The 23,822-nt window shown below is 37.4% G+C and overlaps 1 long non-coding RNA gene across 1 annotated transcript in view; it reads right to left on the bottom strand.

Annotated features, from left to right (window-relative positions):
* LOC139362234 (uncharacterized) overlaps window positions 1–23,110 on the bottom strand; it is a 197,373-nt gene extending 174,263 nt beyond the window's left edge. The window contains exon 1 of the long non-coding RNA XR_011620672.1: window positions 23,005–23,110. This is a non-coding gene — a long non-coding RNA (uncharacterized lncRNA). The remainder of the gene's footprint in view (window positions 1–23,004) is intronic.
* Between the last annotated feature and the right edge of the window lie 712 nt (window positions 23,111–23,822).

The raw sequence follows: 23,822 nt of genomic DNA, 5'->3' as shown, positions 1-23,822 counted from the left end.
CTGGTATGGTGCTACATGAATGTCCTTATCTTTTGGAAATTTTTACAGCTACACACTTGTGATTTGCAGATGTCTCCCAGTGCTTGCTATTTCTCAGTAGAAATACTTCCAAAGGTTGAAAAAAGCTTTAATGTTCAATTTAACAACATAAAAACCCATTCTATACACATCTTTAATTTGCCATTTTACCATTATTTTCTAGGTTACCTGAAATCTTCAAAAGTATATGGAGATTTGCATTAAACTCATACAGCTTAATCTCAACCAAATCATTGTCCATGGAATTTGCAGTCAAGGAAGGATTGATACAGTGCCAGTTTCGTGTTGGCTCTGAGAGTTTTTGCCACAAGATGGTAAAGAGCATGATGATGTTAAATAGCAGAATATTTAACTATAGATTATATAGAGGCAAATCAAATTGCAAAGATGAATATCCATCTTTTGGAGAAAATTTACAAATGTTCTGGAAGATGACATATTTCTTAATGAATTTTTCAAACATAAAGTCTGTTATGTGAAGACATTACTAGAGCCTTTTCTTTCAATGTCCAGCGTTCTATAAAATTATGAACAGTTGAATTTGTTTTAAAAGTCTTCTTCAAATGCCCATATAGTGGATCCCTGCTACAGTGCCCAGATCTTGCACTTTTGGCCGGAGGTAGTCATTTCCCCACCTGCCGGGAGTATGCACTGAGTTACTCCTTGGAAATTGCCTATTGAAAAACGGACCTGCTTTGCTCACAGTTCTACCTCTCCAGCTGTTGTATGTAACCTGCCCAAAATAATGGGAGCAAAAGAAAAATTACACCAGGAATGTAAAAGAGCAAGAACAACTTTATCAAAGACTATTGCAATAGGGCAGAAAGATTAAGCTGAACTCCACTAAAAGAAGAGAGGAGAAATTTTAAGCACTAGGGAAGACAGTGAAAAAATGCTAGAGGATGTGAGAGAGGAGGTTGATCACTGTGATTAAGTCATCTTTGTTTACTGGTTGGTGCTTATTAAAGTTAGGCTCCTTCCCTTCACAAAGACTGGGGGGATACAGGTACTATCTTTCTTGATGATTGCATTTCTAAAGGATGGCTCCCTGGTCCTTGGGAAAGACATTCCTAGGTTTAAAACTGGCAAGAGTTTGGGTAAAGATATATATCTCAAAGCAACAGTAGAATAATTTATACTTACAAGATTCCCAAAGTAAACGTTCTAAGAAAAGGGAAGGCAGGTACCTACAGTCAGGAAGAAACTTGTCTCAAGTTTCGTCCAACTGAGGGGAATGATAAAGCCATCTTGGTCACTGGTCTACATAAGACTGGTCCCTGCTCCAATGTGGGATATCTCTGAAGGGCCATCTCTGTTCCAGAGACTCCATGGAATCAGATGTGTCCCCTGTTAAACTGCACATCAACCCAACATTTTCCTCTGCTGACTGCTGCTTCCCAAACTCACTTCTTGACAGAAGTAGCTCCTCAGAATACTCCCAAACAGTCTGCTTGAGGGAAATTGCCTGAAACCCTGCTTCCCAAGGAACCTTCCTGAACACAAACCACCTACACCATTTTCACCAGAACAATGCCACTCATTGTTATAAAGCTAGATGTGTAACATCTTATCAGAAAAGACCTCTACCCTTATTCTCTACTCTCAGTTGAGAGCTAATTTAAATTGCCTTCTGCATTTCCACAGCACTCCTCAACTTAGAACATCATTTCCTAATGCTTTTCTTTCTTCCCCACTAGCATAAACCTTTTGAATGAAAGATACCATATTGATTTGTCATTGTGTTTTGCTAATAATAGTAACTGCATTTGGAATAATTATATTGCAAAGACAAATTAAACTTTTTTTAAAGTGAGTCATAATTCCACTCACCGTCTTCACCATGCAGCTAACTAGATAATTTTGTTTTAATGATGATTGAAAAGGTAAAATGTTTGTGTATTTTAAAGGATTTTTATTTGGTATCCAGTAAGGGTCACATCAGGAATAAATATGTGTTAGTCTTTTAACTTAGGTGATGGGATAGCTGCCTTTAAAACAGCTGAATTTTAAAAACATTCTACTTCAAATTTTTCATTATTTTTTAATCTTTTTTTTTTTTTTTTTTTTTTTTTTTTTGAGACGGAGTCTTGCTCTGCCGCCCAGGCTGGGGTGCAGTGGCCGGATCTCAGCTCACTGCAAGCTCCGCCTCCCAGGTTTACGCCATTCTCCTGCCTCAGCCTCCCGAGTAGCTGGGACTACAGGCGCCCGCCACCTCACCCGGCTACTTTTTTGTATTTTTTAGTAGAGACGGGGTTTCACCGTGTTAGCCAGGATGGTCTCGATCTCCTGACCTCATGATCCGCCCGTCTCGGCCTCCCAAAGTGCTGGGATTACAGGCTTGAGCCACCGCGCCTGGCCTATTTTTTAATCTTTTAATACTAAAGCAGATCTTTTTAGCTCTCTTAAATATTCTCCAAACTGAATATTAAATTATTTTAAAATTAACGATCTGATTCTAATTTATTGGTAAACGTTAAAAAAGAAGAATATTTCAGAGATCCTCAAGTTGCATGCATAGAATTTGAATATGATGACTCCTTTTTTTTACCTTATATGTTTAGCTAAAAATAAAATTAGTTTTGAAATAACTATGACAAAGGCAAGAAGTATGAAAAATAGATCATTAGATCATTTTTTCATGTCTTACAGAAAATACTTAGAAAAGGTATTTTAGACTGAATATTGTTCTTCCTCCAAAACACATAGGTTAAAATCCTGATTCCCCCTGCAATGGTTTTAGGAGATGGACCCTTTAAGGATAATTAGCTCATGAGGGTGAAATCTCATGCTGGGATTAGTGCCTTTTTCAAAGGAACCTCCAAAAACTCTTGCTCTGTTTTCACCACATGAAGATGAGGATGCAAGGAAGATGGTTTCCTGCAACTGGGAAAATAGCCCTCACCAAAATATGACCACACTGGCACTTTGATCTCAGACTTCCACCTTCCAGAAATAAAATAAATACCCTTCTGTTTCTTATAAGCCATCCAGTCTATACTATTTTATGGCAGCACAAACTGACTAAGACAGAAGGGTTAACTACAATAAAATAAAAAAGATTGATTCACCAAGTAAAACCATAGGAGTAAATTATATTGATCAACCAATCAATTAATAACCTAAAAAATGTATGATATGTAGAATTAAGGAAGTGATGCTGTTGATTATGTTATTCCATATTATGCTGCACTGAACACCTTGAAGAATATATTTACTTCATTAGAAGTAAATACATGGGAGTAAATATATATTTAACTCTCTGTAAGTAAATATATTATTTATTCTAAACAGAAAATTGAGTTAACTCAAATTCATATACTCGTAAGTCTGAAGGTGTAAAACTAGTACTGAAACAACTTAACATTAAAATAATTATAAGTAATATAAAGTTGTTATAAATTTAGAATATTTATAACTAAATAATAACAAAATCACTATGTATCTAACTTGTGGGATGCTGTTAAAGTACTACTTAGAGTGAAATTTATAGCCCTAATGGAAATTTTGAAAAATAGAAAATGTTAAAAATTAATGATCTAAGAAATACACTTAAAATATTAGTAGCAGAATAAGTAAAACAAATACAAATAATATGAGAAATGATATAAGACATGCACAAGAATACAGAGATAAGTAATAATAAAGAGAATCTGCAAGTCAATAGCAGGTATGGTGAAAATATATATATATGAAAAAAAAGGAAGATAACCATTAAAATATATATATATATATGAAGACTTTGGTCAGCAAAAGAGGAAATGACACCACAAATAAATATAAGGAAGATATTGAGATTTGTATTAATACATAATTTTAAAAACATGAATAACTGCACAGTGCTTTGGAAAATTTAAATCAAAAGGACATTGCTTAGAAAAAAAAATCTCACCAAAGCTGACTCAAAAATGAGTACAAAACTAAAACACATCAGACTAATACGCATTTACAAACTAACATCAATAAATAAATACTCATCTAACAAAATCAAAAGCAAGTTTGAAAAATAATAATACTGATAGACTTTCATTAGGACACCTAAATATTACTGAATATGCACATAGAAATCAACAAAAATACCTATGATATAAACTCAGGAGCAGACCAAAGCAAAAAATAAAATAACAAGGAGCTAGACTGTGACAGAAATGACATATGAAACATATCCCATTTTATTACATAAATGGAACTTGTACTAGAACCACAGATTTTCCCACTAGATCTCTTTTAATCCCACACCAAAGTCAATTCACGCTTCATTAAAAGCTTAAATGTAAAGGAAAAATTGTAAGTCTTATGTAAAACATATTTTTATAATATTGCATAAAGAATAATTTTTTACATAAACCATAAAAAATTACAACAAAAAAGATTAATATATTGGATTATATTAAATTTTTTAAATGTTACAGGACAAAAGACACCATGAACACCATAAAAGGTCATATCTCACATCTGGCATGTAACCAACCAAAGGTTGAATCTAATATATCAAATATATATATATATATATACACACACACACATATATATATAAATCAATTAAAGACAAATATAACAATAGAAAAATAGAAACTGTAGAAAACTTAGGCCGGGCGCGGTGGCTCAAGCCTGTAATCCCAGCACTTTGGGAGGCCGAGACGGGCGGATCACGAGGTCAGGAGATCGAGACCATCCTGGCTAACACGGTGAAACCCCGTCTCTACTAAAAAATACAAAAAACTAGCCGGGCGCGGTGGCGGGCGCTTGTAGTCCCAACTACTCGGGAGGCTGAGGCAGGAGAATGGCGTGAACCCGGGAGGCGGAGCTTGCAGTGAGCTGAGATCCGGCCACTGCACTCCAGCCCGGGCGGCAGAGCGAGACTCCGTCTCAAAAAAAAAAAAAAAAAAAAGAAACTGTAGAAAACTTACAGAGAATATAAATGGCCAAAAAGAAAATAAAACATTAAAATATGCTTATTCTCACTAAAAATTATCAATATCCAAATTTGAAATAAAGATTTCATCTCACTGCTATAGATTGTCAAAAATTAATATGCTAATATTTTAACCAAATATTTTGGCAAAGCTATAGAGAAATGGTGAGAGTATTATTGATAGTAATAAAAATTACTACAGCTATTATGACTTTGGAAAGCTATTGAAAAATGGCTGGTACCTTGTAGAATTATATAATCTCTAGATGAGTAGTATCTGTCTTGATGTGTATGCTGGGAAAAACACTCACATATATGAAAAAGTAAGGAATGTTGCATTGAAGCAGTGATTGTAATAGCGAAAGTGGAATAAACTGTTTCTCAGTAAGAGAATAATTCAATCATGGTTTATTTATATAATCATATTCTATATAGCAGTAAATTATATTCATATGTATTAATATGAATCCATCTCAAAATCATAAAAGAATGAATAAAGCAGTATGACTCCACTTATATAAATTTTAAAGCACACAAAAATAACAAATATATTTATTTATTTTGCTTCAGTTGGGTTCCCTGGAAGCAGACTCTGAGATGGATAGCTGGGTGCAGAATATTTTGAGGGGAATTCCTTAGGAAAGTGTTTCATTCTCTTCTTGTGTTGCTAAAACGAAATACCTGAGACTGGATAATTTGCAAAAAGAAGAGGTTTAATTGGCTCATCGTTCTGCAGGCTGTGCAGGAAGCATGGCACTGGCACCTGCTCCTGGTGAGGCCTCAGGAAGCTTTCAATCATGATGGAAGGCAAAACAGGAGCTGGTGTATCACGTGCCCAGAGCAGAAGCAAGGGGTTGGGAAGTGCCACACTCTTTTAAATAACCTGATTTTACATGAACTCAGAGACAGAGCTTACTCATTACCATGAGGAGGACACCAAGCTATTCACGCAAAATTATTTGCCTCCATGGCCCAAATACCTCCCACCTCCCACAGGCTCTACCCCGAACATTGGAAATTACATTTCTACATGAGAGTTGTAGGGGACAAACTTCCAAACCATATCATTCCACTCCTGACTTCCCAAATCTCATGTCCTTCTCAGATTGGGAAATAAAATCATCTGTTCCTGATAATCCCTAAAAGACTTAACTTGTTCCAGCATCAACTCAATCAAAAGTCCAAAGCTGAATGTCTCATCTAAGACTTACGCATATTCTTTCCACCTACGAATCTGTAAGATCAAAACCAAGTTACTTATTTTCCAGATACAATGGTAGTACATGCATTGGGTAAACATATCCATTCCAAAAGTAAGCAACTGACCCAAAGAATTAGGCAACAGACCCCATGTAATTCTGAAATCCAGGAAGACAAGCAGTAAAAAATAAAACTCCAAAATAATCTCCTCCTGGGCATACTGGTTTTCTAGGCAGGTTCCTAAAGCCTTTGGAAACTTTATACTTGAGGCTTTTTCATGCTCAGGCTGCAAGCTGCTGGTGGCTCTACTGTTCTGGTGTCTGGAGACACGCAGCTCTGTTCCCCCAGCTCCACTAGACAGTGCCCTGGAGGGGACTCCATGTGAGGACTCCAACCCCACATTTCCCCTTGGCACTGCCCTAGTAGAGTCTGCTGGGGCTCTGCCCTCGTGGCAGGCTTCTGCCTGGGCACCCAGGCTGTCTGATACATCCTCTGAAATTGAGGTGGAAGCTGCGAAGCTGCTTTCACTCTTCCATTCTGTGCACCTGCGGGCTTAACACTACATAGAAACCACCGAAGCTTATGTCTTGTGACATCTGGAGTGGTGTTCAAGCTGTATCTGGGTCCCTTTGAGCTGAGGCTGAAGCCAGAGAGGCCAGGATGCAGGAAGCATCCTGAGACAGAGTAGGAAAGTAGCCCCCTGAGCCTGGCCCCAGAAACCTTTCAGTCTTCCTCGTTCTCCAAGCCTGTGATAGCAAGGGCTGCCTCAAATATCTCTAAAATGGCTTCAAGGTCTTTTTGCCATTGCCTTGGGTATTAGCACTTGGCTCCCTTTTAGTCATGCTAATCACTACAGCAAGTTGCTCCACAGCCCACTCGCATTTCTTTCCTGAAAATGTCTTTGCCTTTACTCCCACGTGGCCAGGCTGCAATTTTTTCTTCAAATTTTTATACTCCCCTCCCCTTTTAAATATGTTCCAACTTTAAGTCATTTATTTTCTCCCATATCTAATCATAGGCTGTTAGAAGCAGCCAGACCACCTCTTGAATTCTTTGCTATTTGAAAATTTCTTCCACTACATACACTAAGTCATCACCCTTTAGTTCAGCTTTCTACTAAGCCTAGGATGTGGATGCAATGCAACCAAGTTCTCTGACAAGGTGTAACATGGGTGACCTTTACTCCAGTTCCCAATAAATTCCTCATTTACATCTGAGACATCAGCCTGGCCTTCACTGTCCATATTTCTATCAGCATTTTGGTCACAACCACTTAACCAGCCTCTAAGAAGTTCCAAACCTCCCCGTGTTTTGCTATCTTCTTCTGAACCCCCAACTGTCCCAACCTCTGCCCATTATCCAGTTCCAAAGCTGTTTCTATATTTTCAGGTATCTTTATAGCAATGCCTCCCTGCTCATTGCCAATTTTCTGTTTTAGTTCTTTTGTTGTTGTTGCTATAAGGAAATTCCTGATGCTACATATTTATAAAGAAAAGAGGTTTAATCGGCTAGTGGTTATGCAGGCTGTACTTGAAAACTGGTACACAAGCATGACACTGGCATCTTCTCAGCTTCTGGTGAGGACGCAGGAAGTTTTCAATCATGAGAGAGGACAAAGGGGTGCTGGTATATCACATGAAAAGAGCAGGAACAAGGGGAGATGCGGTGCCATACCCTTTTAAACAACCTTATTTCACATGAACTCAGAGCAAGAGCTCACTTATTACCACAAGGAGGGCACCAAGCCATTCATGAGGAATCTGGCCCCCGTGATTCAAACACCACCCACCAGGCCCCACCTCCAGCAATGGAGATTACATTTCAACATGAGATTTGTAGGGGATATAAATCTAAACCAGTTGAGGAAGTGTAGGCACAAGAAATTAAGAAAAACAGACTTAGGCAAAGCTAGATGCTCAGTTGCAATACGGTTGTAACTGAGATTACATTTTAATCTACAGGGATGATATGGTTTGGCTGTGTCCCCAACCAAATCTCATCTTGAATTGCAGCTCCCATAATTCCCAGATGATGTGGGAGGGACCTGGTGGGAGGTAATTGAATAATGGGGGTGGGTCTTTCCCATGCTGTTCTTGTGACAGTAAGTCTCAGAGATCTGATGGTTTTATAAAGGGGAGTTTCTCTACACAAGCTCTCTCTTGACTGCAGCCACGTAAGATGTGACTTTGCTCATTTGCCTTCTGCCATGATTATGAGGCCTCCCCAGCTATGTGGAACTGTGAGTCAATTAGACTTTTGTTCCTTTATAAATTACCCGGTCTTGGGTATGTCTTTATTAGCAGCATGAGAACAGACTAATAGGAGGGATTTTTGAAGTTGGCATTCAGCATTACTCCACACTGGAAAAAAGGGACTTGACATACATGTCTCTGAATTAGCAAACCTTTGACCGAATTAGGGAAAGGCAATGCACAGTATCTGAAGGCAATGCTCAGCCAAGGACACAGCTATGAGCCATTGCAAGCTGAGGTCAACAACTGATACATGCGAGAGACCTAAAGAGAGTGCCTTAATGGAGTACCACCATATCTACGTTACCACCATTTATATCTACACAACAGAAGTACTACACATGCATATACATGTCAATGATGGACACGGACTTCAGCATAGAGGGTTCCTATGAGGAAGGAGGCACAGGAAGGGGAAATATGAGAAGTGAGGCTTTAGATAGATTTGCATCATTTTATTTTAAAAATATTGAAGTACATAGAAAAAATATGTTATCTTACTGATGTGCCTTTGACAACTACATTACTTCAATATTTATGTATATTTGAAGTGTTTGGCTTTTTTCAATCTAGTGAGATTGCAGAGGGGTAAAATGATACTTAAAATTCTTTTAAGTGTCAAAATTGATGCAATATCTATTTTTAATTAAGGAATCAGAAGATTTGGTCACAATATTATGATTGTTTTAAAATTAAAATTAAAATCCTGGTTGATGAGCTACCTTTAAAAGTTGTTGAGATTACACATATTTTGTAAAATTTATTTTAAGAGATACATAAATACACAAACACATATAAATTTATGCATTAATCTATCTACAGTCTTTATCAAGGCTGCAACTTGAGTTTCAACATGCTGGATAACAGCATCCAGTAAATGGATTAGTTGTGAGGCTAATTGTGAAATCTTGGGAGCTTTGGGGATCCAACTCCAGCTCACCAGAGCTGCAGAGTTGGAACCACTGCTCAATGGATCTGGAAGAACATAAAACCAAAGAATATCAATCTCAAGGCTTAAAATACAGTGAAATTTGCCTTGTAAGTTTTGGATTTGGTTCAGCTTTGTCACCTTTTCCTTCTTTCCTACTTTTCCCTTTTGAAATCGCAGTACTTATTCTAAGCCTTCCCTGCAATTGTTATTTTATAAGAATATTGCTTCTGTGGTTTCAGAATTTCACAGATTGAGAGGAATTTTGCCTCAGGGAAAATTGTGTTTCCAGTCTCACCTATATCTGATTTCAAATATTTAGATTTCAGAGTTGGTGCTGGAATTAAGACTTTTGGGACAGTTGGACAGAATGAACATATCTTGCATGTGAGAAGGACATGAATTTTGGAGGTTCGGGTTTAAAATGCTATTGACTTAGTTTTGTCCTTCCCCAAATTTATATGTTGAAGCCCTCACCCTCCTATGTGATGGTATTTAGAGATGGGATCTTTGGAAGTTAATTAAGGTTAGATAAAATAATGAGAGTGGAAATCTCATAATGGGATTAGTGAAGAACAAATGAAAATGAAGAAGAAGAAGGGGAAGAGGAAGAAGAGGAGGAAGAAGAAGAAGAGAGAGAGGAAGAAGAGAAAGAAAAAGAAAGAGAGAGAGAGGGAGGGAGGGATCTCATTCCTTGTTGTGAGGACACAGTGAGAAAGGGTCCATCTACAAGCCACAAAGTGAAATCTCACCCAAAATTGACCATGCTGACACCCTGATCTTGTACTTCCAGTTTCCAGAATTATGAGCTAATTAATTTCCGTTGTTTAAGCCACTTATCTATAGTATTTTGCTATGTCAGTGCAAGCCGACCAAGACTACCAGAAACAAACATGAGAAGAGGATTTTAGTATAAATAGTTTATTGGGGGGTGATTCTAGGAAACATTGATAGGAAAATAGAAATGAGAGACAAGGAATGGAAGGCATCCAGTAAATGGGTTAGTTGTGAGGTCAGTTACCACTGTGTGTAAGTGAAATTTGAGCACACTGGGAAAATCTAGGCCCCAGATAGAATATGTCCTTCAAAGATATTTTACCCATGGGGCTATGGATTAGAATATTTATATACATACTCCTGCCAATCATTTGTTGAGAATATCCCCAAGGAATATTAATTTGGAGGAATTTCTGGCTTCCAGAGCTAGTGGGGAAAACGGCTCTGAAAATAGAAGTTCTTACACCAAGAAGTGAAAATGCAGCACCAGAAATTCTTGCTGGGATGCATGAAGATTGAGACTGTCAAAAGAATGTGTGTGGATAACTAAGGAGCTTTGCTCCATTTCTTTTACACAACCACCTATCTACTGCGATTGCCAGTCTGCTTTAAGAGAGACAAGAACTTAGAAAACTACCCCTATTTTAAATCTATTTCACCCACATGTAGTTTACTATTTTTTGGTAATAGCTCAACTTTTATTAATCTTTCCAAATGATTCAATTCTAATGTTGCATGATTGTGCATGCTACTTAATCATTAAATTCCGTAATTACAACAGCAAGCACACTTTGTGTGAACAGATTTGGAAAAAAATCTTTGCTATTGGTAGGATAACTCAAGTCTGGCACCAGAAATGCATGGCCCTACTTCCTAGAAGCATTCAGTATGCAATGAGCATCAGTCACTATAAATTCCAGAGGGAGTGAAGGCATTGGTTAATCCAGTGAGTCTGTTGAGTGGAGGTAAGTAAAAAGAACTCTTAGTCTATAAGAACAGCTGTTGCATGGAAAATAAATTTTACTTTTTCCAGAGATAGTAACTTTGATTGGAACTGAGGGAAGAACAGCAGCTTTGCTCAGTATCAGGTATGTTTTTCTCACAAGTACATTTTTCACAAAAACAGAAAGGGTAAACTAGGAAAACTATAACGTACTGTAACTAGGGTATTCAAGCAAAATGTACTTCACAACTCAGTATGTGTCTGTTGGGGGTCATTACATTTCAGTATCATTTGTTAGTTTACGCTAAATAATCTCTATGGGTTCTTCATTTCTTTATATTTTCAGATTCAAAATACAACCTGGTTGTTATTTGCCCTTAAAGCATCATTCAGCTCCACTGAGCTTTATTAGAGAACTATATTTACACTTTATGCTTCTTAGGAATGAACGTTCAGGCAAAAATCAAGTGTTTGTGTTAGCTGAGCCATTTTAGCATGAATCGTTCTACTTTCCTGCCAAAGTCAAAAGACTTTAAAAAAAATCCTAACATATTCCTGGGGAGAAGCTTTGTATAGTTTCCAAAAGAAGCTGGCTTATGTTGTTCAAAGACAGAATGTTGAAATTTTCCCTTCTTGTGCCTCTGATAAATTCTACCTTCAGTGAGAGAACAACTGTTTATTCATGTCAAGTTACTGAAGCAGGTGCCCTTATCTTTCTTTCTCGTTAGGAACATTTTTGTAAATCATCACCTGAAATGTATGGTTGGCGTTAAATAATTTCTTGTCTGTTGCTGGTGCTGCCAGCTCAGTGTTCATGCGGGGGTTTGTATTCTAGGGGCCTCATAACATAGTCCTTATATTTTTCCGGCAATATCGCCTCTCTTCTTCAGAATAAACTTCTGGCATTTCCCATCCCAGGTCTTTACTGTGCTGCTCCCTCAGCTTCCAATTCCTTCTCACACTGTTACTCTCAACTCACTCTGAAACACCTTGATTGTGTTCTAGTACCGCCGCCTGGCTTTTCTCCAGCCTGAGTGAGCTCCTCTTCATCTTATTCCTATAGCACCTTGCACAGGCCTCTATCATTTAGACATTGCTTGTAGGCCTCCACCTCTCCACTACTACAAAGAAATACACGCAATGGCATTAATCATGGTGAAAGAGAGTTAATGTCATACGAAGTGGGAATGTATGTAGCCCATCTTCCAATCTTATCACGGCTCCAGGATCTCAGGGAAGACTGAATGGTTCCTGAACAAAAAGGGAGTGGTGACAGGCATGCATCTTTGAGAATATCATGTGTATCAAGACTCGTCTTGCTAATTCATTCTGCAATGCACAGTTAAACAACTTTAGCTTTGTCCATTTTATCTATATTCTAGAATGTAGGAAAATACTGTCCTAGTTTGATAAGCTCATCTGGTTAAAAATCTAGTACTTGGAAGTCAAAGAAATAGACTTAGTTCATGAATACATCTGTTATGGTTCCTTACTTCCACTCCAAAATTCTGCATTCTCAGATACCTCCTGCACATGAGGAACACAAAAAATAAGGTGTGGCAGACTAACTGAGTTGTAGGAAAAATTCACAGAAGCAGAGTCTACTGACAAACGTCAAGAAAACTCACATAAAACATACAGGATGTGGTCTGGTGCAGTGGCTCGGTCCTGTGTTCCAGGACTTTGAGAGACCGAGGTGGGTTGATCGGGTGAGTCCAGGAGTTGGAGACCAGCCTGGGCAACATGGTGAGGTCCCCTTTCAAAACCAAAAAAACACAAACATTTGCCCGGAGTAGACATGTACCCTTGTACTCCCAGTTACTGGTGGGTAGGGGAGGGCTAATGTGGGAAGATTAATTGAACCTGAGAGGTCAAGTGACAGAGTGTGACCCTGTCTCAAAAAAAAAAATTATATAAATCAGCAAAATATATAGGATTATATAAGATGGTTAGAAGAAATCTGATATTTTCAATAACTGTGCACATTGTGATATTTAATTTTTAGGCAATGTCTTACACACGTTATTTGGTATGAAACACTAGACGCTATTGTCCATGTGTTTTTGTTTTGGTTTGGTTTTTTGAGACAGGCTTCCACCCAGGCTGGAGTGTGTGATCTTGGCTCACTGCAATCTCCACCTTCCAGGTTCAAGCGATTCTCATGCCTCAACCCCCTGAATAGCTGGGATTACAGGTGCACACCACCACAACAAGCTAATTTTTGTGTTTTTAATAGAGACAAGGTTTCACCATGTTGGCCAGTGGGACTTGAACTCCTGACCTCGTGATCCACCCGCCTCAGTCTCCCAAAGTGCTGGGATTACAGGTGTGGGCCACCATGCCCTGCCTCTACGGTTGTCTTTTAACCTTCTTATATTAATAAGTCTTTTGGAAAGTAATATGCATGAAATCATTAAATATTACTTCATTTTATGTTGAGAGAGTTTATAATGAATATAATAAACTTAGAACAAAAATCCAAAAGATAATTTTAGAAACCCCCATTTAATATTAGTCAAATATCAAAATATAAGGAAATGATTTTTATCAAGTATTTAAATACCCATTTTTTAAAACAAAAGTACCCTCTGAAACCCACCAATTTGCCCAAAATATTCTACCCTTTTGGTTTTTACAATGCTCTGCAATAAGTATTACTATTTAGGATGACCTCCTTTGAGAATTATAACATACCAGAGGACACAAATACTACATTTGTTAGTATATGCTGTCTAGCGAAGGAAAATAAAACCATTTTAAGTATGGAACAAACTCTATGTCATTCACTTAACTCATTCCTCTTACTTGTTGTTACTTGCCTTAGAGGAAATACTTTGATAAATTTAGGCTTAACTCATCACACCATGGAGAACATAACAGTGTCTACCATGAAGAGCTATCATAAGAATCACATGATTTAATTTATTTAAAGCTTTTAGCATAGCACCAAACATTACAAATTATCAAAAAGTTATTTATTGTTATGATTACCACATCCACTCATTCATTCAACTATTATCCCTTCATGCAATTTACTGAGCTTTCAGTGTTCATGTAGAGTTCAGTGAGGGTATAAAATAACAATAAAACACGCAATTTTTCTTTTCCATGGTGCTCCTAGATCAGCTTGGGCGGGTTCAGCTGTTTTAAACCAACTGCACTGGTGTTATGGTAGTTGTATGAGCTATATGCCTGCCATGGTAACACAGAGGAAGGGCATCTACTTTATCCAACATATGAAGGGGAAGACTTTCCAAAAGCAACTCATGCTGGATAGGTCTTTGAAAGATGAATAGATTTCAACAGACGAAGGAGGAGGAAGACACCCTGAAAACAGGCAAGGAGAGGGAAGCCTATTTTGAAATTAGAAGTAGTCCTCTGTAGCTGGACCATAGTGTGCATTGGATTTTAGTTCTGGCAAATTGACATCATTCACTTTTGTGTGGGATGCTAAGGGGTCGTCTTAGTTTATGCCATGGAAAATGAGGAATCTGGAGAACGATGGGAGGTTTTGAAGAAGGAGAATAATCACCTACAAAAATAGATGTGAGAGAGATAATTCTGGCTTCAGCATCAAAGACAAATTGGAAGATAAAAAGTGGAGAAAGTAAGACTGTTTAAAGAGTCCAGATAAAATTATGTTGGCCAGAAAAGTGCGAAAGAAGTTGGGATAAAGAGAATGGATGGATGAGAGAGACTGTGGAGATTAATAGACACATCTATTTATTCAGGCTAATTCTGACATGAAGAGAAAGAGCAAAGGGATTCATTCATCAGGTACATATGAGGAACTTGAAGCTCAGGCATGTTGAATAATTTTTTTTCAAGGCCGAACACCTTACAGGAATCGTAGCTTATTCCCCTTGGGCTTTCTTACTCCCAGTGCTGTGAGGTCCTCTCCCCACACTGCCCACTGCTTCCCTTTTGTCAGTGAAGATCTCAGGTGCAACCACTCTAATTTTGTGACTGTTGCCCTTCTTGGTCCCCAGGATACACTGTTAATATTTGTTAATATTTAAAATGAACAGTCTGGATGTAAAGAAGCCGATCTAGTTTCTATGTTGGAATCTGCTTTCAAAGTTTTATGATTTTTGGTAGCATTCATCTCTTCATGAGCTGCAGGATTGACAGTCAGAGTCCCTTGTGGGATGTTAGGATGAAAGATAAAATTTCCTTAGCTGGAGGGTGTAGTCATCCCTCTGTTCCCTTCCACACAGGCCTCTCCAACTTAGAACTCACTTCTAGTTTACAGTATGCAGCACAAAGGGAGCAAGAGCACTGGTAAGCTCTGTTCTCAACTCTACTATGTCATGCACGTAGATTAGTAGCAAAAATAGAAATGCACATTTAGTTCCTTATTCAGCAAGAACTGGAAAGCCACCAGATTACAGGCACAGCAGAATACAAAGACTGACATTTTGACAAAGCCTTCTTTCAGAAATGAGCACCCAAGAATGATGACTCAGGCAAATTATCTCTTAATTGCTGACCAGTTTTTAACTGGGTCAACCCCAAATAAGGACACAAATTGAACTGGATGGAACAAATGCTTGTTACCTGATTTGGTTTAGAAGGACTTGGCAGAATTGGGGTTAGATGACAAAAAACATTTTGGGCTAGATAGTGATATAAGTTTAATGACTCAAACTATTAAATAAAGAAACATTTATAACATAAGACATTATCTTAGGAAAATATTTTATGTATGAATATTAATTTGTTCCATAACAATTTACCACAAGTGTTACAGCTTAACACAACACAAATATATTCTCTCACAGTTCATGGTCAAGATTCCAAATACAAAATTAGCTGGGTCCTCTGCCCTGGGTCTCACAAGGCTGAAATCAGAGTACGGAATGAGGCTTTTCCAGGCTAACTGGTTGTTGGTATAATTCAGTTCCTTTTGATTACAGAACAAAGGCTCTCCGAGGTTAGTCTCCATTCCCTGCCATATGGCCCTCTCTATAATATGACAGGTTTATTCTTTAAGACGAGCAAGACTACATCTCTGCTGCTTCAGCTCTATCTGCTTTCTTTCATCCATGACCTCTGGATCCTCTTTCATAGCTCTCATATGATGAGATCAGCACCCACCAGGAAAGCATCTATTTTGATTAATTTAAAATAAACTGATGAGAGGCCTTAAAATGTGAGAGGCCTTATCACATTTTTAAAACACCTTCACCTCTGCAACATAAAATAACCTAAACACAGGGGGGACATTCATAATTACAGTTTCTTTCTTTACGCAAGGGAGTACACAAAAGCGTATACTAGGGTGAGGAAGCACTGAGGTCCATTTAGAATTCCACCTACCACCATGCATTTGTAGGTAATGGTGAATAGATACAGATGTGGAGTTGTCCAAGTAACACTCTACTTTGAGGCAGGAGCTAGATTTTAACCTAGAGTCTACTCCAGAATGTATTCCTGATTCTAAGCCCCCAAGTGTCCCTCGAAGATGTGAAGCTATTAATAATGTCTCACTGTCATGGGCTTCTAATGTTTATAAAACAAAACCAACAACACCTCCTGACACACAGCGAATGTTCAAGACTTGGTGAATAAATGACCCAGTTGTAAGCACTAGCTAAATTTCCATCCACAAGGGTATAAGTAAGCTATTTAAAGTGAATAGAAACACACAAGGATGGTCAACCAACTGACATGTGATTTTGAAGGATGTGCAATAATAAGGATAAAACTGATTAGAGTTAACAGCAATTGAAGACCCACTAATGGCATAAAAGAATACCTATTATATAATGAGAAAACCTATCATTTCTAATTAACATAGTAACCTATACAGGCTTACTCACTTGTTAAATGAGTAGATTGGGAACCAGCAGGTAGTAGAGAGAACTCCCAGATCATGACATAATTGGCTCCAAAGTCCAGAACTATTTAGTATACCAAACTATATCTGAATTAGGACTAACCAGGATTAATGAGGATGACATGGTAGAAAGTTTGGCTAATCTGAAGTGAATATCCAGGGGTCCAGAAAAAAATGTGTCAAAAGTTGTCATTTTGGTAACTTGCCAAGATGTATGCAATATCAGGCCTACTAGCTTGGGATTTCTTTCTTACTCTGAGAAAGAGACAAGAAATAAAACGGTCCTATTCTGTGGCTCTAAACCCAAAACATGGTGATCTGGAGAAGAATCTACCCACAGAAATAAAATAGTTCTGGATCGTGTATAGTGAGTGTACTAGTTGTCTATTGCTGTGTAACAAATTAACACAAACTTGAGGGCCTGAAAAACACATGCATTTATTGCCTAACAGTTTTGTGGGTCAGGTAAAAGGGACATGGCTTGGCTAGGTCTTCTATTTTTGGTCTCTCATAAGGCTCCAATTAGGATGCTGCTCAGCACTAGGGTTTCATCCAAAGACTTCACTGGGAAAGAATCTGCTTTCAAAGTTATATGATTTTTGGTAGCATTCATTTCTTCATGCACTGCAGGATTGACAGTCAGAGCCCCTTGTGGGATGTTAGGATGAAAGATAAAATTTCCTTAGCTGGAAGGTGTAGTCATCCTACACCCTGCAGTCATCTGTTCCCTTCCACACGGGCCTCTCCAACAGGGCAGCTTGCCTCATTCAAGCATGCACACCAAGAAGTCAACAGAGACAGTCTGTTAGCACGACTGAAGTTGCAATTCTAAGTAATTAAGTTGCAGATGGGACATCCCATCGTCTTTGCTGTACTCTATTGATCAGAAGCAATCACTAAATTGAGTCTATACTCAAAAAGAGAGGGATTTTATAGGGACGTATATACCAGGAGTTGGGTTCATTTGAGGTCATTTTGAAGTTTGTCTGCACAAAAGTATAACATAAGGGTTGAGGATGTATACTTTCAGAGCCAACTCAGTGTGTTCAAGTCTTGGCTGTTTCATTCAATATTACTTTTTTTTATATTGGTAAAAATTTGTCTTTTTAAAAAAATTTACTTATTTTTTTAACTGACCAATAATTGTATATATATTATGATGCACAATGTGATTTTTTAATCCATGTACACACTGGAGAAAGGTCAAAGAAAGCTAAGGAACATATCCATCATTTCACTAATTTATCATTTTGTGTGGTGAGGATGTTAAAATCTATTTTTTAGCAGTTTTAAAATATACACTATATTATTACTAATTGTGGTCACCATACAGTCGATCTCTAAAACTCATTTCTCCAGTCTAACTGAAACTATGTACTTTTTGATCAACATCTTTCTTTTCTCTAGTCCTCTTTTCTCTCTCCTCCAACCTCCTAGCCCCTAGTCATTACCTTTCTACTGTCTATTTATATGAGAGCAACCATTTTAGACTCCACCTATAAGTGAGATTATTCAGTATTTGTTTTCCTGTGCCTGGTCTATTGCACTAAGCATAATGTCCTCCGGTTCAATCCATGTTGTCGCAAATGACAGAATTTCCTTCTTCATTAAGACGGTACTGCATTCCATTGAATATAAATACCACATTTTAAAATACATTTATTCATTGACAGACACATAGGTTGCTTCTATATTTGGGCTATTGTGATATTGTGGATCTCCCTCTAACACAATCTACCTTGTCAACATTTCACTTTTAATAAATAAAGCAATATCATGATCTTGGAATAAAAAATATCTCTAGTATTCACTTGTCATGTCAACTTAGGTGATTTACCATTTCTCTGCTCCCATTTTGTCATGTGTCAGTTGGTGATAACCAAGGTAATATTGGAGGACATTAAGTGATGGGCACTGGCAATGCTGTTGCTGTTCAAGACCCAGATCATTAAAGCTATTTCAAAAGACTTTCTTTGACCACCTGAGACACTGGTTGTCACTTCACCAACATCTATTATTACACCATTAAAATTTGTTTATCTATGCCTTTTATTAGACTATCAACTGTGTGAAGGTTGATAGTTCAGGCTCCCCGCCCCACCATATCTCAACACAGAGCTTGCCACAAGCCCTAGGCATTCAAAAAATGCATGTTTAATGTTAATTATAGTTACGAGAAGGGCTTGAGAGTCAGAGAATCACTGATTAAATAACAATTTATTTTCCATATTAAATTATAAAATCAAATTTCCTTACAACAGTTAGCTGTGTTAGAATTACAGATGGGTTAGTAATTCAAGACATTTCCAAACAAGACTCTCTTCTTGAAGTGGAGCCATATATTCTGCATCTTTGAAAACTAGCTTTTAAATAAATATCTTTCTAATGAAACAAGTGCCGATACTAATGTTTTCTCTAAGGATAATTTTTCCCATTGTCTTATTGCATTTGCTAATTATGAACATTTTAGGAAATGTCCTGATTTGATCTTTGTTCTAATCTATGTCCATTAGCCTTTTACTGAACTTATTCATTCCTGAACATGTTAAACATATACTACACTGAGAATGGTTTGTTTTCTCCTTATTCTCTGTGAATACATTAGGGGTTCAATTTATAGTTTAAGTTAAAAATAAGTTAAAATTACCAGTAAGTGCGCTGTACTAATTTTATTTTAGGCAGTAATAAATAACAAGGACCCATTCGGACTCTTCTAGAGCTGTGTTGTTCCTTTTTCTCTTGCTACAAAGAATACCTGAGACTAGGTAATTTGTAAGTAAAAAAGGTTAATTTGGCTCTCGTTTCTGTAGGATGTACAAACATGGCACAAGCATCTTCTCGGCTTCTGCTGAGGCCTCAGGAAGATCCCACTCCTGGCAGAAGGTGAAGGGGAGCAGATATGTCACATGGCAGGAGTAGCTGAGACCACAGGCGTGCGCTAATACGCTTGGCTAATTTTTGTAGTTTTAGTAGAGACAGGGTTTCAGCATGTTGACCAGGTTTGTCTCAACCTCCTGACCTCAGGTGATCTGCCCGCCTCAGTCTCCCAAAGTGCTGGGATTACAAGTGTGAGCCACTGCACCCAGCCGGTGCCAGGCTTTTTTAAACAACCAGCTCTTGTGTGAAATAATGGAGTGAAAACTCACTTATTACCACGTGGAGGGCATCAAGCCATTCATAAGGGATCCACCACCAGGACCCAAACACCTTCCACTCGGCCCTACTTTCAATATTGGGGATCGCATTTCAACATGACATTTGGAGGAAACAGATACCTAAACTGTATTGAAAGCTGAAACACATGTTTTAATAATAGAGGAAGTTTCTTGACAAGAAAACTGCCTAAATTACATATGCAATTTTAATATATTGAATAAAAATTCGTCATTTCCACGTTTCAAGGTGTATCAGACCAAATCTCTATAATATGTGAATCCAGGTGGCAAACAAACATGCTAATTTTATGCCGAAAGAATCTACCATGGCTTATAAATGGAGATTCCAGCAGTTTATATTATGTTCTTGTATCACACATCAGTAGACATATATATTTTTCATAGTCTATTTGGGCTGCTATAACAGTGTGTCATAGACTGGCTAGTTTATAAACAATGTATTTATCATAGTTCTGGAGGCTGTCAAGGCCAAGATCAAGTTCTGGAAGATCTGATGTCTGCTGAGACCTTGCTTTCTGCTTCATAGATGGTCAGTTTTTTTGCTGTGTCCTTACATGGTATAAAGGATGTAAGAGCTCTCCGGAGTCTCTTTTGTAAGGGTACTAATCCCTTTTGGGCAGACTTATTCACCTCCCAAAGACCCCAGCTCCTAATATCATCACACTGGGGAGTGTTTTCACATGTGAATTTTCAGGGAACATAAATATTCAGTGTATACCAATAGTAAACTGCTAAAATACAATCGGAGATACCTGTACATGCAATATATTAAACAAATTACCTATTGTTTCTGTGGCTATAGTAACTTTTCAACTTGCTTTCAAATATTTGTTTTTGGTGTGTACTCTGCACTATGATTTGAGACTTACTTCTCAAACAAACAAAACACAAGAATAATGTTTTTCTTAATTAAAAACAAGAACATCAATCATGGGAAAAAAATCAGGTAAACACATATGAGCTCCCGACTTGCAGTATTCCATTCACATATGAAAAGGAATTTCTACAAGTGTATTTCTACAAGTGTTTGCCTGGTTTTCTTTACAAAACTAAATCTGATACTTGGAGGACTTGAAACTTGATTCCCCTCTTCCTTGTCAAATGAAAACAGAAAAAAATCAATCATGTTGTAACTATAATTTCTTTTATTCAAACTGAATTAAAATTTTCATGACAGTGTAAATGGTATTCTAAAATTGTGTCTCAAAAGCACAAAGAACTACAAAGGATATAATTTGATAAATTATAAATATCTACATACTAAATTAAACTGTTATGTAACTGAAAAATGCACTAAGCAAAATAAAAATTTCTGAAGGCTTTAATATGCACAGCCGTCAATTTTACAAGTACACTGAAAATGTCAACTTCCTGTAATCAGATCACAGGTAATTTCTACCAACACTGAAACACTGAAAGTGTGAACAACTAAGAAACCCTGGATAATACTATTTTACATATATGTTTAAAGGAACCAGAAAGGAAACCAGACAGTAAGACTTATGGGGACCACAATCCAGAAGAAGGACAAATGTTGAATGTGAAACTGACTTTAAAAAGCTCTTTTCTCCTAACAGAAATGATAGAATTCCAGAAAAAGCTACTAAAATACCAAGAAGCCAAGCAGACAGTTTGCTAGTGTCTGCTTTTGACTGAATGTTTATATCCTGCCAAAATTAATATGTTGAAATAATAACCTCCAATTTGGTGGTATTTGGAGATGAGGCCTCTGGGAGGTGATTAGGTCAGGTGAGTAGAGCCTTCACGGTGGGATTAGTGCCCTTATAAAAGGGACTCCAGACAGGACTCTCACTCTCTTTCTGCCATGTGAAGATACAAGGAGAAGCCAACTATCTGCAACTTGGAAGGAATTCCTCACCAGAACTACTGACCCAACCATGCTGGCACTTTGATCTTGAATATCCAGTCTCCAGGACTGTATAAAACAAATGTCTGATGTTTAAGCCCCACAGCCTAACATACTTTGTTAAAGTAGCTTGAGCTGATTACAGCAGCATCACTGGGCTATGAGGCAGAGAGAAGCTAGAATACCGGAGTCAGAGTTGGGGCAGGGGAGCTGGTTTTGGATCCACAAAAAGCTGTATCCCAAAATTAAAGTAAGGAATAGACCAGCTCACACAAAGACTGAAGCCCAACTGTCAATCACATCTGTCTCTAAAATTAGATTAAGTTGATACTTCAGGTTTGTGGCCACTTTCCATAGGAAAAACCAAGTCCCCTCCGGAAGAGGATAGTCACATGCTAAGCTTCAAATTATCTCTAAAATATTTGTATACCATGTATAGCTTTCAAAAAAAAGTAAAGCAATAATCATAGAACAACAAGAAAATCAAAAGACCATAGATATACACTCACAGGATATTGTAATAACTTAAATCATAAACTCAAATAATTGACTTCCTGACAGATTAAACAATGATTAGACATAAATTAGATGTAGGTAAAGGTCAACTATATAGCTTAGGGTAGAATATAGGACAGCAGAAAATATATAGACTAAATTGGAAACAGAACATTTAAATATACAAAATATTGTAAAATACATATTTAATACGGAAAAAATATACAAAGTATAAAATATGGTATCCCAGAAGGAAAAATGAGGAAATAAGAAACAATATCTAAATAATTCATGCCCTAAATAATCTGAAATTGGCAGAAGACATCAAATATCTCAGATTCAGGAGGCCGTAGAAACGTATCTGGAGAGGATATTCAAATAAGATAAATACAACAAAACCAAAAACCCCACTAGGCATACAATAGAAAAACTGAAGAAAAACAAAGACAAAAACAAATTCAAGGCAGATGGAAAACAAACCACCAAAGGAACTGTATTCGTCCATTCTTACACCGCTAATACAGGCATACCCAAGGCTGGGTAAATTTATAAAGGAAAGAAGTTTAATTGACTCACAATTCAGGATGACTAGGAAGGCCTCAGGAAATTCACAATCATGGTAGAAAGAGAAGTGAATACACGCTTCTTCACTTCGTGGCAGGAAGAAAAACGAGAATCCGGTGCAGGGTGGAAGCCCCTTATAAAACCACCAGATCTCGTGAGAACTTACTATCACGAGACTAGCATGGGGGACGCGCCCCCATGACTCAATTGCCTCCAGCTGTGTCACTCCTGGGGATTACGGGAACTACAATTCAAGATGAGATTCAGGTGAGTACACAGCGAAACCATATCAGTAATCAAAAAGAAACAGAAATATTTATTACCTTGAAAGGAATACAATTAAGACTGGCAACAGACTTCAGAGACAAACCAGAAACATTATGAAATGTGATACACAATGTGCTGCAAGAAAATTACTATTAACCTGGAAATCTATATCCAGTGAAAATATCTTAACAGTAAGTGAATGATGATGAGATAAACATATGTTTAACCAAACAAAGACACTAAGAAAATTTGTTACCGTTAGATTCACACTGAGAGAAATACTAAAGAATATCCTTCGGGCAAAGTCAAAATAATCTTAAATGGAAGGCTGAAGATGCAGGAAGAAAATAAATATTAGGGGTATATATGTGTGTGTGTATATATATATATAATTTTATTTTATATATATGCTTACATTCAAATGAATATTGACTAAATAATACTATATGTGAACTTTTAAATCTCTTCATAGAATTAAAGTACAGGATAACATAGGATAGGATAAAGAGGGAGTTAATGAGGCTAAGGTTTCTTATATTTCTTATGTATTTGTATTAAACTTT

Source organism: Macaca nemestrina, chromosome 3 (genome assembly GCF_043159975.1).
Source record: "Macaca nemestrina isolate mMacNem1 chromosome 3, mMacNem.hap1, whole genome shotgun sequence".
Taxonomy (NCBI): Eukaryota; Metazoa; Chordata; class Mammalia; order Primates; family Cercopithecidae; genus Macaca; species Macaca nemestrina.
Note: the sequence above shows the minus strand (reverse complement) of the source record. Positions and strands in the feature narration are given on the sequence as shown.